The sequence below is a fragment of the Streptopelia decaocto genome (genome assembly GCF_964273445.1).
Source record: "Streptopelia decaocto genome assembly, chromosome: 12".
Taxonomy (NCBI): Eukaryota; Metazoa; Chordata; class Aves; order Columbiformes; family Columbidae; genus Streptopelia; species Streptopelia decaocto.
In genome coordinates this window covers 7281304-7295069 of record NC_138667.1, presented here as the reverse complement: position 1 = coordinate 7295069, position 13766 = coordinate 7281304, and the positions used below count along the sequence as shown (strand labels likewise).

Here is a 13766-nt window from a genome sequence, read left to right as displayed (position 1 = left end):
CAAAGGTTCTGTAGGGAAATACATACTAGAGCAAGAAAGAAGCAGTTCCTCTAACACATGCTAATACGTGCCATTCTGCTGAAGGAGGTCATGGACGTTTCCCTTGGTATCAGGTGTTAATCTTATCGTTGTTACAGCTAACATGTTCTGAAACCAAATTAGCTTTTGTTTGGGCAGGAGCTCTGGAGCTGGTGCTTTCTTCGCATGCCTTTGTCTTTCGGTTCTGTTATTCTGTGATATCACCAGGGTCTCTGAATATGCTGGGTTTTAAATAAGGCCTCGGGATCAGCTAGCCTGGTGAAAATCAGGAATTACCGCAATAATCCAGAAAAAAAGAAAAAAAAAAAAAAAAAGAAAAAAAGGATTCTGCGTTTATATTAGTGAACAGAATTTGGTCCCTTGCATTTGATAAAACAGAGCTTTGTCTTCCTTTCAGTTTTCCTTTATCTAGCTCTAGATTCTTCAAGTGCCAAAAATAATACTGCATATTACTGCCAGAACATTTATCTTCTCTTTGAGCTCATTTCAGAAAAGGGATTTGTTCAGGAGGGCCTGGGAGGGGAAGAAGGCTAGGTTTTAAAAGCTCACCATTATCTCTAGTCTCAGTGTTTTGTTAAGTTAAAAGACAAATAAGAAAAAGAGAAAGTCACTCACACACACTAAGGGAGGTACAAATTTATCTTCAGACAACACAACCTCTATTTAATTTTCTATCCAGACACCCCAGCACCCTTTGCTGAAGTGTTGTATGTATATGGGGCTGAATGAGGTTGTGGGAGGAAAGCATTTTTCTGTGGCTAATAGCAATACTTTAGTGTCACTCATGATTTACAGCCAGCGAAAAATGCTTTTTCTGGTCTATGTTCTGCTCAGTGTAATGAGTACAGAAGGAATAGTGCAGATGTCTCATGGAGCTCACAGGAGGAGATCTTCATTAGTTCAGTCCTCTTCAGTGTGGTAGCAAAGACTGTGAACATTAGAAGAGAAACTCTTTTGTTTATAACTAGCTTATTGAAGTGCACAGGCATGGAGTTGTCACCGTGGCACTTTGCTGTGGCACAGACCTTCAGACACTGTTTGTCTGCAGGACGTGAAGGCAGCTCAGCTACAACGTGCTTTTCTTTGCTGCTGCGCGGAAGGAAGAAGGAAAATAAGTCACAGAATAAGATTTCAAGATTTTCAGGAGAAGATGAGCCCCCAGGTGAAATTTAGAGGTTAATAAGATTCTCTGTGGAATGTGGGGGAGATTGTTGGCTCTGTTGGGACCAGGATGAGTATCATCAAAAGGGAAAGGAACTCTGCCACAGTGCAGGAAGAACAGAGCCTCTATCAGACTAGAGACAAGTATGAAATAACAGCACTTCTGGATCCATCATGTCCAGTATTCTGTCTTAGACTGAGGCAACAAAATATGCTGTTTAGGGAAAGCATGCTAATTTGCCCACTTTCATGGGCCATTCCTCTCATACCCCTAGCAGCAGCCACAACTGTTGTATTAGAGATGTTAGAGGGGACATCCCTGTCTAGACCATTTTGTATCCATTTCTAGACTTTTTGTTTATGATTTTGTCTAATGCCTCCTTGACCCTGACAATTCCATCTGCTTCCACAGCCTCCTGTGACAGCCAGTTCCAGAATTTCAGTCCTCACAGTTTAAAGAAGTACTTTCTTTTAGCTGTTTAAACCAATCCCCTACTAGCTTCAGCAAATGCCCTCTGGTTCCAGTACTGTGGGACTTACTGAACAGCAGCTGAACATTCAGTTTACCCAGAGCCACCTTCATTTTGTAAATCTTGATGCTCTCCTTCTCCAGCTTTCTCCTCTCTCAGCAAAAGCCATATCTTCTCCTAAGGCAAATTTTCATCCCTGATGCATTTTATTTGCTCTTCTGTGGACCTCCTCTGGCTCCATAAATATCACAAAGGGCTGAATTCTGCTCATAGTTCCCATGCAGGAGTGGGATCTATCAACTTTGTTCCAACCTTGTTGAGATCAGCCATATGAGCGCTTTTAGATATGTGTGGGGGAAGGACACCTCTTGATGAAATGTCAGGCTGCCTCTCCCTGGCTGCAGCATCGCTGTATTCTTAATGAAATCTCATTACACTGGTCACTGAGTCAGTTCAGTGAATCATGAAATGCATCCCCAGTTTTGTTTTTGAAGTCGAGAGCTACAAGGGCACTCAGATCCCTACCTCACCTTGAACCTTGTATCCGATAGATTTATTCAGCAGCAAGACCAAAGTACAAATGATCCTGAGCCCAGTCTAGTGTCCTAAATCACAGCTTCATATGTCCATCCCACCAAACAGAAAAGCGAGGAATTGTGCATTTCAGGAAAAGAGTGTTGAGTTTTTGTTACTTGGCAACTGTCTCTCCCACAGATTTTGGAAGAATTTGAGAACATCCTGCACCTCAATCAGCTTAGGTGAGGAGGAAGGGAACTGGCAGCAGGTCCCCCAAACTTTGAGCTGGGAAGATGTCTTGGGGCTCATGGAAGCAAAAAGTGCTTTATGTCTGCATGCTCCTCAGCTCGTCTCCTCAGCGTGACTGTCTGCATCAGTTCCTGGGCTCTTCATGGTGAAATAAGCCGTTGTTCTGCCATTTCTGTCTCACAGAAGCATTTCACAGCCATCTGAATGTGCTCTATCTACCTGCCAGCTGCAATCAGCACACAGCATGGTTGCATTCCTGTCAGCCAAGATTTGAACACCAGAAACAAACACCTTCAAAAGAAGCATCAGCAAGAGATCTGCATGTGAAAACTGGGGAGGGGGCAGTCAAACCTGGGGGCTTGGTGACTGTATATACAGCGACAGCAAACCCAGGCAATGAGGCCAGAGTAAAATTTGACTTGTTTCCTGCAGCAGTAATCGACTTCAGACAGGAATTCAGACATGATTATTAAAACAATAATTGAGGGCTTTGGTTGCTGGGAGCTAATCTCCAAGGCTGGACTCAGCAGATGGCTGTGTAAGTGGACCCCAGATAATGCACTTACGCAGTGGTTCAGCGTTTTCAGTCTGGTTTTGTCACTGACAACTTTGCTATGCAAAATCCCATTTCTCTTTCCTAGGTTAGATTAAGGAATCCGATTGTTTCAAAGTGCAGATCTCAACTCTCCGAGACAGCTCTGCAGTACCCAATTAAGCAAAGCTAAGATAGCAAAACTAGCATGGCAAGAACTGATTGAAATTATTGCTTCAAGGAGTGCGGTAACACCAGATTGCTATGGTGGCAAAGACGTCTTACTAAAGCATAGGGTTCATTGGTCTTTGTAAGGTCTGCCTGGCACTGCAGTTCTTTGTCGCGTGAAATTCCACTTGGCTTCATGCAAATCAGTGAGAGTTGGGTCATTAATACCCAAGAATTTGTTTGGAACCATGGTCTTTGTAATTATGTCATTAAAAGGACATGAGCTAATTTCACTGCAACCCAAGCAGGTAGAACAGCCTGGCAAGAACTTCTCTCCCTGAAACGCAGCTTTTAAAGTACTTGTAGATCTCCCAGACAATGAGGACATGTTCTGGGGTATTTTAATCATGTACATAACATAAGAACAGTGCAAAAAAAGATGATAGGAAATAAAAGGAAGGGAGCTGGAACTCCTTTGGCTAAACCATTCCTGCTCACAGGGTGTCTCACCTCTTCCAAGGCTCCTTCGATGGAGATTTCATCCACTCCCAGCAGACTATTCTAAGCCCTTCCTAATGTATAAACAATAAATCTTCCTTACTGCAATCTGCTACTTCTTGTCTTCTGGCAGGCACAGATAATAGTTTATTACCTTCTACACTGCATCTTTACATCTCTTCCAACCCCTCCAGACTAAACTAAGTCATTTTTTCTGTCCTTCCTCACAAGGCTCATTTGTTGTAGCCCTGTTCGCTCTTGCTTCTCCCCTCTGGACTTTGTGTTCCACAGCCAGTAGTTTTTCAGGCAAACAAAAGGACTGAAGGATGTTAAAAGGTTCTGCAGAAATGTTAGGTTCTCTGAGCAATCAGTATGTGTACTGGAATGCATAATTGGGAACTGCTCTTTTCCAAACACAGTGACTGCCTCTACACTGTGGCAGGAGCCCAGGGTCTTTGTTTCGCTGTCAGCAGAGCTATTTCCATGTTCTGACTCATGAACAGCTGTTTCTACACTGGTAAAAGCAACAGCACTTTGCAGCATTATTCAAGCCCTCACAGGTGAAAACAACCGTGAGGCAAAAGTTTCCCTACAAGTTGCATCAGTCACGTGGAGTTTTGCACCTTGTCTGTGTGCAGCTCTGGGTGTGTCCATGGAATGTGGCCCTGTTCTCTAGGACACAGGAACACAAGTGACAGGAGGCCACAGCCATCATGGCCAAACTTGCCATTCCCAAGGAACCTGGTGCCTCACAAATGCGTCCCTCTCTGAGTCAACCTCCGGGCTATTCTTTCGCTGCCTGGCAGCTTTCTGCACTCCCCACCCCTGTTGTGAGCTCAGCAGTTGCTTCCTTGCCCCATTACGTATACAAACAGGCCCAGGGAAACTTCAGGCTGTGGCTGGACCCCCACTCTTGGGTTCAGTGGTGCCGGTGAAAGAGGTTGCAGTCCCCAGCCCCACTGAGGTGCTTGAGCAAACAGCTCTGCCAGCAGACCAGCAACACATGGGCAGCGCTGACTTCTCACTGTCCCTGTTATCTCCCCCTCAGTGGACCTTTAATTGCCACGTTTTCTCCTTTGCCTCAAAGAACAGCACTGATATTGTATTTCTTCATTTTGTGGATAGCAAGCAAAAGTCCTTTCAGCTAGTTCTCTCTTCCAGCTTTGTTATATCCTAGATGAGCTGATCTTAAACTGCTGAGCCTTGCTTTTCTTTTTTGTGAAACAGGACAAGTGCAGCACCCAGAGGCTTGTAAAACATGTTGTATGTGCCAGCTGAACAGCACTACTGCAGTAAAAAGCATTATAATTGAACACATCTTGCAATAATTATGTTTCTACCGGTCATGTATTAAAGCAGAGAGACCTTACTCAGAAAGTGCTGTTAAATACTCAGAGAAAAGCAATTTTTGAATTCTCAGGGGTAAATATTTATTCCAGACTCTTAAAAAAAGTAATGATTTGTGAATCCAGGTGTGGAAGGGGTTTTAATGGTGACAGTGCCTGGAATTCTTCAGCAGCATCTACTGCTTTCAGTGTGGAGTACGAGTATCGACTGAAGGATGACCACAGGCTTTGCTCCATTGCTCATAAGCATTTCTGAATTGTTTGAACAATGATTCTAAAGAAATACCAACACAGTTTTCTGTTCCAAGGAAGCTATTTTTTTTTTTTAAAAAAGCAATTTTTAGCCAATTTTTATTGTTGTCTTGTGCTTCCCTCCCTGATGATTTCTAAGATGTGCAATTGGAAGAAGGAGCCTCCTCTGCTGAAACCACTTTGGAAGATGACGTGTTCTGGGCTGTAGCATCAGTGGACAGCTTGAAGAGAAGGATGGGGCACCCTGGCTGCAAAGCACATTTACAATGTAGTGTGCATACCCTAGGAGTCAGCATGACTAAAAATTGAATTTAGGGGCAGTGTGGAGGTGACCTCCTGAGGCACAGCATCTATCACAGCCAGATTAGGAAGCTAGAAGGCAACCTGCTGTCATTGTTTTTATTATCAGGTCATGCCTTCACTAATCTGTGGTCCGTGTTGCATCAGTTATTAGCAGACACATTTATTTCTCCTTTTTTTAGTAAAATACTTCCCCCCACACCTGTGATGTTTTTATTAAAGGGTCTCAAAGTGACGCACGCTCTCCAGAGGCTGAAGTCTATCCTGGGAAGTGTTTGAACTGCTCCTTGTCAAAGTGTGAGTTGCAACTCGGAACAAATATATTTACAAGTAGTTCAGTGAGCCACAGAAGGAGGAAAGCCAGGTTTCCTAATGGCCTTACGCCTGCTGCCTGTCTCTCTGGTGTCTAATAATGTGTCAGCTCAAGGAAGTGGCACTCTCTACCCTGCTGTGTTCTTGCACAAAACTTCTAAAATGTAGCATTGTGGAGACCCTGACCTTTCTGTCAAATTTTGTTGAAATTCATTAAGTGGTTTAAAAGCTAAATGGGGCTTTCTACCCCATTGGCACTTCACAAATTCTGGAGCCATGGGGCATGATGGTAATTGGCTTTTTAGGGAACTGTATCTTAAAGTTACCCTTCACCACATGATACCTCAAAAGACGTCAGTTGTTACATGAGTGTTAGCAGCCCCTTTTTCTCTTTTTCCTTAGAGGGTCTTGTGGGTCTCTCTCTAGAATTTTTAAGCTCTCTCCCCACTATTGAAGACAAATCACAAGTCTGAGCTCTGGCTGAGGCTTCTCATTAACAAGTACTAACAGGCATGGCACCAGCAGCACAGGAGTCCTACAAAAGAGAAGAGCTGGGGCAGAATCTCCTTGTTCCTTCCAGTGCACTCGTTACTGTTTTGTCTCTTCAAGTTCTATTTCAAGTCATGGGTTCCCCTTGGTTCCTTGTAGGACCATTCCATAGATTAATGGATCCAACTCTGAGAAGCTTCTTTCTGTTTCTTCAGCATATATTTCCCCTTTGTTACAGTGTCTGGTCATGCCCTAATGTATTTTGATATTTCTGGTACCCTGCACTGTCTTAGAAGAAATAAATGAATAACCTCCTTCCCCATGTGCATGCCTTTCACTGTGCCAACTCAAAAACTGGAATGCCTGTTCTGTGGCAAAAAATTCTTCAGTGATGCATGCAGATGACTGGTGGCTTACAAAAGCAAGTTAAAATGAGCTTCCTAAACAGAATTTAATATATACTTATTGTTGCAGTGGTTGTAACTCAGTGCAGATTTGATGTTTTCAATCCAGAATTACAAGGATATGCAGTTTTTTTATCAGTCTATTTTAACTTAAAATCTTTTATCTTTATTGTACTGTAGGCATTAGGTTAGCTCAACCTGCTGTAGTAATAAACTATCTTTTGGATGTTTGTAGCCCTCTTATAGCAGCCAGGACTTCTTGAGCTTTATGGTTAGCACAATGCTATACAGAGCTCATTCCTTCTATTCCCACGTGGTTGTGCTAATAAACATGACATACATGCCTTTTAGCATTAACAAACAGGTGCAACCCCTACAGTGTGACAAAGAAATAATTCTGGCTGGGACTTTCCAGGGACATATTATCAGAGGGGATCGTATAAACAAGCCAGCACTTGTGAGAAGGAAGCATGGGGATGTGATTTCATTCCTGGTTATCATCCTACTTTACAGTCCAAAAAAACCTCCATGAGACACTGGAGCTTTGAAGGCTGGAGGCAACTTGACTGTGTCTCTCCATGTGAACTGTGCTGCTAAGGGTCTGCTCAGGGACCCTCCAGAGTGACAAATATGACAAGTCACTCTGAGGCATTATATGAAACGAGACCCTGGCACTGAGCTCTACTTGGTAGAGACTTGCAGACATTTAGAAATGCTCTGTCATGAAAGCTGAACCACAACTCAATGTTCTTTTATTCTTGTAATCAGCAGACAACTGCTGAATGTGATAAGGTAAGAGTTTCAGCTCAGAATGGACTAGGGAGCAGGGAGGGGAGAGGAGAAAGGCAGCAGACAGATACCAGGTAGGAGGTGCAGATGGTAATGCTTTGATGTTCTCTGTCAGTGGAAAGGATGGAGATGAGATTAGCACTATTGCACTGAGTAATGGTTCAAAACACCAGGAGATGCAGTTGGTCTGAATGTCACTGTGAAAACACGAGCTGTCAGGGTACTTGATTCTCCACTCAGTTGCTCTGTTTGAAATGAGATTAACATCACAGAGACCAGGACTGCGCCTTTTGTGTTTGACAGTTGGAGTTACTTTCTGTATTCAAGAAAACTATCTCCTTGCTGGAGTGCGTGGCACTTCAGTGATTGTCACAGAGCAGCGGTGTGGCGGAAGCCATCAGCTACCACGGGAGGGGAAGCTGAAGGCTTTCTTTCCTAGTCATGCTCCTGATGGTCAGCAGTGGTACATACCGTCAGCATCCCAGATGTATCTCAAACGTGACATGAGAGAGTAAACCAGAGCCTCCTTGTTTTCATGCACACTGCAGAGCAGGAGAATGAGCAGGACTCTGAAGGGATTCACACGTACCCTATGTATTGCAGACTAGCTGTACTCATATCTGAGCTCTTTCCAATACGGCACTGAGTGCTTCACATCTCTCCTGCTGTTCCTTTTCCCAATGTATCTCTAGGGAAAGATGTGAGTGCAAGGAGTGTTTTGTTCTGGTGGATATATTTAAAAAAATATGTATTTAATTACCTTGCAGGAGGAAAGATTTTTAAAAAGAGCCTTATTGCTTTAGGATCAGAAATCAGTGGCGTTTATTCCTGAGGGAGCTAATTTTGAAATCCCAGCTCAGCTCCGAGAGGCTCTGCCATCTCCCACCCAGTCACACTTCACCTTTTATTCCAGCCATGCTGTGCCAGGAGAGAAGCTGTTGGCTCTTGCTTGACTCCTGGCACTGTGCTGCCTTTTACTCTACGTCCACACTGCAGTGAAAACTGTGGCCATAAGTTCTGTCAACCTGAATAAGCTTGATTTTGGCAGCGATGAGTCCCAGCACTGCCGTGACACAGAGAGACTCGGTCACACAGCATCCCAAACCATTGCTGGTAAAGAGTTATATTAGAGCTGCAATTCCAAATGCCAAGTCTTTGAGTAGCTTTTCCTTCACGAACCACAAAGGCCAAGTTGAGCTTGTCATATTTAGCAGGCTCAACACAAAGGACACTAATTTCATAAGGTGATGCCTTCATAAGGGGCAGGCCTTTATGAATGAATGTGTTTACCACTTAGTGAAATGCATTTCTGTACTTTATGAGCTGTGAAAGGATCTGAGCAAATACATTGCTTTGGGAAAAAGAGAAAAAATCCAACATGGCTCAAAATAATAAACAAGTTCATTAAAGGAAGGAGGCAGTTACCTTGATTGATTTCAGAAAAATGTTACATGCTACTTAACAAATGAAATAAAGTAATACATCCCGTCAGAGAGAAAACTATGTACCATCTTAGGGGCTCCACTGTTTTGTTTTTTGGTGTTTTATTGTTTGTTTGGCTTTTTCTTTCCCCCTTTTTTTTGGTTTTCGGTTTGTTTCCCCCCCCCCCCCCCTTTTTTTTTTTGAATAGTGAACACAACTCACAGATAGTGGGAGAAAACTCAGAATCTGCTTCTTGAGGGAAGACCATTTTTCTGGCTCTCTGGAGAGGACACCAGGTAAAACAGGGAAAACGACACGTTATTCCTGATGTTCCTGGGGAAAGAAATTAGTAGGACAAAACTGTTTATTTAAAGAAAATATATTCAGGACCCTATAAAGTGTCAGACCTATCAACCCTCTGTCTTTAATAGCCACCAGCACTGTATTCAACCCTCTCTAATAGACTCTTATGGTGATATGGGGCCTTGGAGAACTTTTCCTGGTCCCTTAGTTAGTGGTGGGTTTATTCTGTAAACGGGAAGAGGTTTAGTTTCTATTTGTTCATCCTGATGCAGTTTTCTAGATGGGTGCACTGTCCATATTAAATTTTAGAGGGTTTGGATACTTGCTGATGTACTGTGCTGCTCCGCAATCAACTGGCAGCAAAGCTGGAGATATTTCTTCCTGTGAGCTTTGAATAGTTATGCTTCAATTTCGCTTTCCAAATCTGAATGAAATTAAAATTTTCAATTTGAAAAGCTATGCCCTTTCCTTTATCTGCATTTGAGAAGGAATGGGAACACTTGTCTAGTCTTTCTGTACTGTTCATTATTCTACACAAATGTATCGCCAAGTTTCTCTTCCTCATCATAAACTCTCTAGACAGTCTTTTTAACTGTGCCTCTTCTCACAGCTTTCATTATTTTCATCACCTAGCACAAAATACTTCTATACCTCATTTAGTAGAAAACTGTATAGAGATCAAATTTTAGTTTAAAACATGAAGGTCACCTCTAAACCTTGTTAGTAATTTTATTGAAATAACTAGAATAGAGTAGTCATACGAATCATTGCTCCCATTTTACTCTTTAGGAAAAATTGAATAAATGTCTTGAAAATGTTTTATGTAACCTTTTTGAAAGAAACATATTTTACTTGCTGTAAAATATGTGCTAGTTTGACTACCGTTGAATATATTTGGTCAGGAGGTGACTCAGACACAAAGCAATTTCAAAGAAGAGAGGCAGGTTCGGTTTTATAAACACAGAAACCCCAAGTACTATGTGTGGCTATGGCAGCCTCACAGAGAAACTGAAGTTTTTATGATCCTGGAAGATTGAGAGATTGGTACAATTTATCAGTTGAGCAGCTGCTTTGTTTTGGATAAAAAAAGAAAATACCTTTTGCTGCCTAAATCAAATATATCACTTTTGGTCCCTTATTCAATAATTTTGTGCTGTGAGTTTCCTGTTCAATGACAGCCACAATTAAGAGCCAAAGTTTTGTTGTTTTGTAACCCCCACTCGCCTGAAACCTGTGAATATAATTTGAAACATTGAAAATGTTAACATTTCTGAGATCTGTGATGTTTGTACTTGCACACAGCTCCCAAACAAACCAGAATTCATCAGAAATCTAACAAATCCCTTCTTCCTTTTCCACTGGCGCTATTTTAAAAATAGTGACATTTTTATTGCAGGATTTCTGAGGGGAAAGGGGCTCCTTTACCCTCTGCAGACAGACAGATGCTCCGTCTTTGTCTCCAGTCCTCTGACTGCTGCTTTATCACGCTGTTGCAGTTATTCCCAGCACAAAGACCACGAACGGCGCAGTGAAATGGGAGCTGCAGCAGATGTGTGCAGAGCCACAGAGGAACTAGTTCAGTGTGTTTTTACTCTCAAAGGAAAGCATGACCTCATGGTCACCAATGCAGCGCCCTAGCAAACCTCAGGAAGGTTTAAAATGATTTAGAAGGGCTGATGAAAACAGTCCCTGGTGACTACAGCTATAACAGGCCCACCTGACTGCTCTTACATCGCCTGCACGCCTCCCTCACCAAGGATGAGGCTCGGAATAGGTTCCATTGTGGATTTGATCCCTCCAATGTGAAAATGCCCCCCCAAAGTTCTTGCCAGTGTTCTCCTCCTTGCTGCCGCGCTGTCTCGGTCTCACATGAGTTTCATTTCAGGAATTAGTGTCACAAAAGCCTCTTGGAAACTGGTGCTGTTTGAGCACTGACAGAGAGAGGATGTCAAATTGTGCTCAGAAAAGAGGCCTCAGCCCCACATCACTTGCATGACAAAGTTGTGTTGATGGAACAGGAGAAGAGATCGAGCCTTGGAAGGCTTTGTAGATGAGGGAGCTGGAGATGGATGGAACTAATAATAATCTGCTACACTTTCTAATCTATTTAAACAGACTCTGAAGTCAACTCCTCAAAAGCACATGCTGGTACCTGCTGTGGTTTGGTGTCCTTTGAAATCCTTCAAAGTGGCTCTTGTGCTTTTTCAGGGAAATGAACAGGGAGATCCCTGTGTAATCTGCATCGTTACCTTTCATGTCTCGAGGTAATGACCCTTCAGGTGTCCTGAGGAGACAGCGCCTTTCCCTGCTGGCACAGCAGGTTCTCCTTTGTAACCTTCCTTGGGCTTACAATAGACGCCACACAGCAGCTTCCCCTGCTCTTCAAAATACTATTACAGCATACATAAAATCATTTACATGCTGTTAACATTTTTCTGAGATAAAACTGTTACGTTCATGGAAGAGTCAAAATGCCCAATTTAGGAAGGAGTTTGTGTTTCTCATGCCATCAACAGCATGCACGCCGTGAGAAACTCCTCTGTGAACGATGAGGAAAATACAGCTGCTTTCCTTCCTTTTTCTTTTCCTCTTATTTTTTCAGTTGTTCATTAGTCCTATAAAGCAAATCAGCCCTTTTTTCCAAATATTTGGCTTGGTGATTTCAACAAAATTCTACCAGTCATGTGTTGATCCAGATAAAAGTACAGACCTTCAGAAAATTACCCCGGTTGGATGAAGCTGCACAGCATTTGATGCAGAACAGACACTTTGCCAACAATTTTTGCACATAAACACTAGCAGAGCACATAAACGGCTGCAGGGCTTCAGAAGAATAAATAACTGATTGCAGATTTAATACTGGCTGTCATATCACTGCTTTATGGATTTTATTAATGACTTGCTAGACAAAAGGAGCCTTTATTTGGCTCCTCCGAGATCTGAGAAGACATGTGATAGGTGTGGTTTACATTTCTCTAAAGTTAGAAGTCATGATGTAAAACATGGAAATAAGACAGAAATAGAAGAAAAAAAAAAAGCCAAAAAGTGTAATTTGAAAAACGTGTTAAAGCAATAGCTGCACAATATCCCGCTCTCCAAAAGGTTCAAAGGAAGAGGGTTATGGGTAGAGAGAGGCAATAAAATAATTAGTCACGTATGGAAACTTTCATTCTTCAAAACTGAGTGAAAAACATTGGTGAGCAAGTGCTGGCACCCAAAGATCCCATGAACACTTGTAGCAGCTGTTACACCTGTGCTGATACCACATTGCACGCCAGGAAGATCTCCAGGTGCTCTTGTGCCGTGGTGGTGGCACCGGTGGAACAACCACTGCTCCAGCTGAGCGGCACTCAGCCTTCTTGCGTCTTCAGCTGGATCCAGTTTTGGATTGCCACTTCATCTGCCCCATTGCCGGGAACGGAGCAGGATGGACAGCACTGCTGGGCTGATGTTATGGGAGCCAAGAAGCTTCACTCCGCCCTGCTGCCTGTCTGCTCCAGGGGCCAGGCCTGTGCCTGCTGCTCCAAGGAGCCCACAAGGGAGAAAAGCTGTGGAAAATCAGACCAAAAGTTGGCCTAGCACCACTGGAATGACAAATGCAATGTGAACCAACAGTGTGTCCTGGCAGCCCAGGGGCCACCCGTGTCCTGGGTGCATCCAGCACAGCATTGCCAGCCGGGCAGGGAGGGGATTGTCCCACTCTGCTCTGCGGTGGCCTTGCCTGGAGCACAGTGTGCAGGTCTGGGCACCACAGGACAAAAAAGATAGAAAGGATGAAAAGGATATAAAGCTACTGGAGAGCGTCCATAAGAGGGCTATTAAGTTGGTGAGGGGTTTGGAGGGGAAGCCATATGAGAAGCAAATTAAAGTCACTTCGTTCAGCCTAGAAGAGACTGAGAGGAAACGTTATGGCAGCTACGGCTTCCTTACCAGGGGAGGAGGGACTGGCATCGAGCTCTTCTCTTTAGTGACCAGCGACAGAACCCGAGGGAATGGCAGGAAGATGTGCCAGGGGAGGTTTAGGTTGGACATGAGGAAAAGGTTCTTCACGCAGAGGGTGCTGGACACTGAACAGGCTCCCCAGGGACGTGTCATGGTCCCAAGCCTGACAGGGTTCGAGAGACTGGACAACGTCCTCAGACACACGGTGTGAACTGTGGGGTTGTCCTGCGCACGGACAGGAGCTGGACTCGATGATCCTTGTGGGTCCCTTCCCGCTGAGGACGTCTCATGGTTCACTGAAGAACGCATGAAGATGGTGCTGCTCCTGCAGAGCGCACTCCCCGCTTCCAGGGCCGGAGCCCTGGGCTGATTACATTCTAACTGCGCTGCGCTCCCGTCTGACCGGCCCTGAGGAGAACTGGCGGGAAGCGGAGCCGCGCGCGCCACCTCCCCCTCGCGCCCCGAAGTGAAGAAACGCCGCGCACACGCACACAACCTGACCCCTCCCGGCCACCGTCCCGCGCCGCGCCGGCCCTGCCCGGCGTCCGACCTCGCCTGTCCCCGGTGTGGCCCC

At 44.1% G+C, this 13766-nt stretch overlaps 1 long non-coding RNA gene across 1 annotated transcript; it reads right to left on the bottom strand.

Annotated features, from left to right (window-relative positions):
- Window positions 1-12114: 12114 nt before the first annotated feature.
- LOC309445088 lies at window positions 12115-13757 on the bottom strand. Its single transcript, XR_014185229.1, has 2 exons — window positions 13680-13757; window positions 12115-12768 (listed from the first exon to the last, which is right to left on the bottom strand). It is a non-coding gene; the product is annotated as an uncharacterized lncRNA (long non-coding RNA).
- Window positions 13758-13766: the final 9 nt, after the last annotated feature.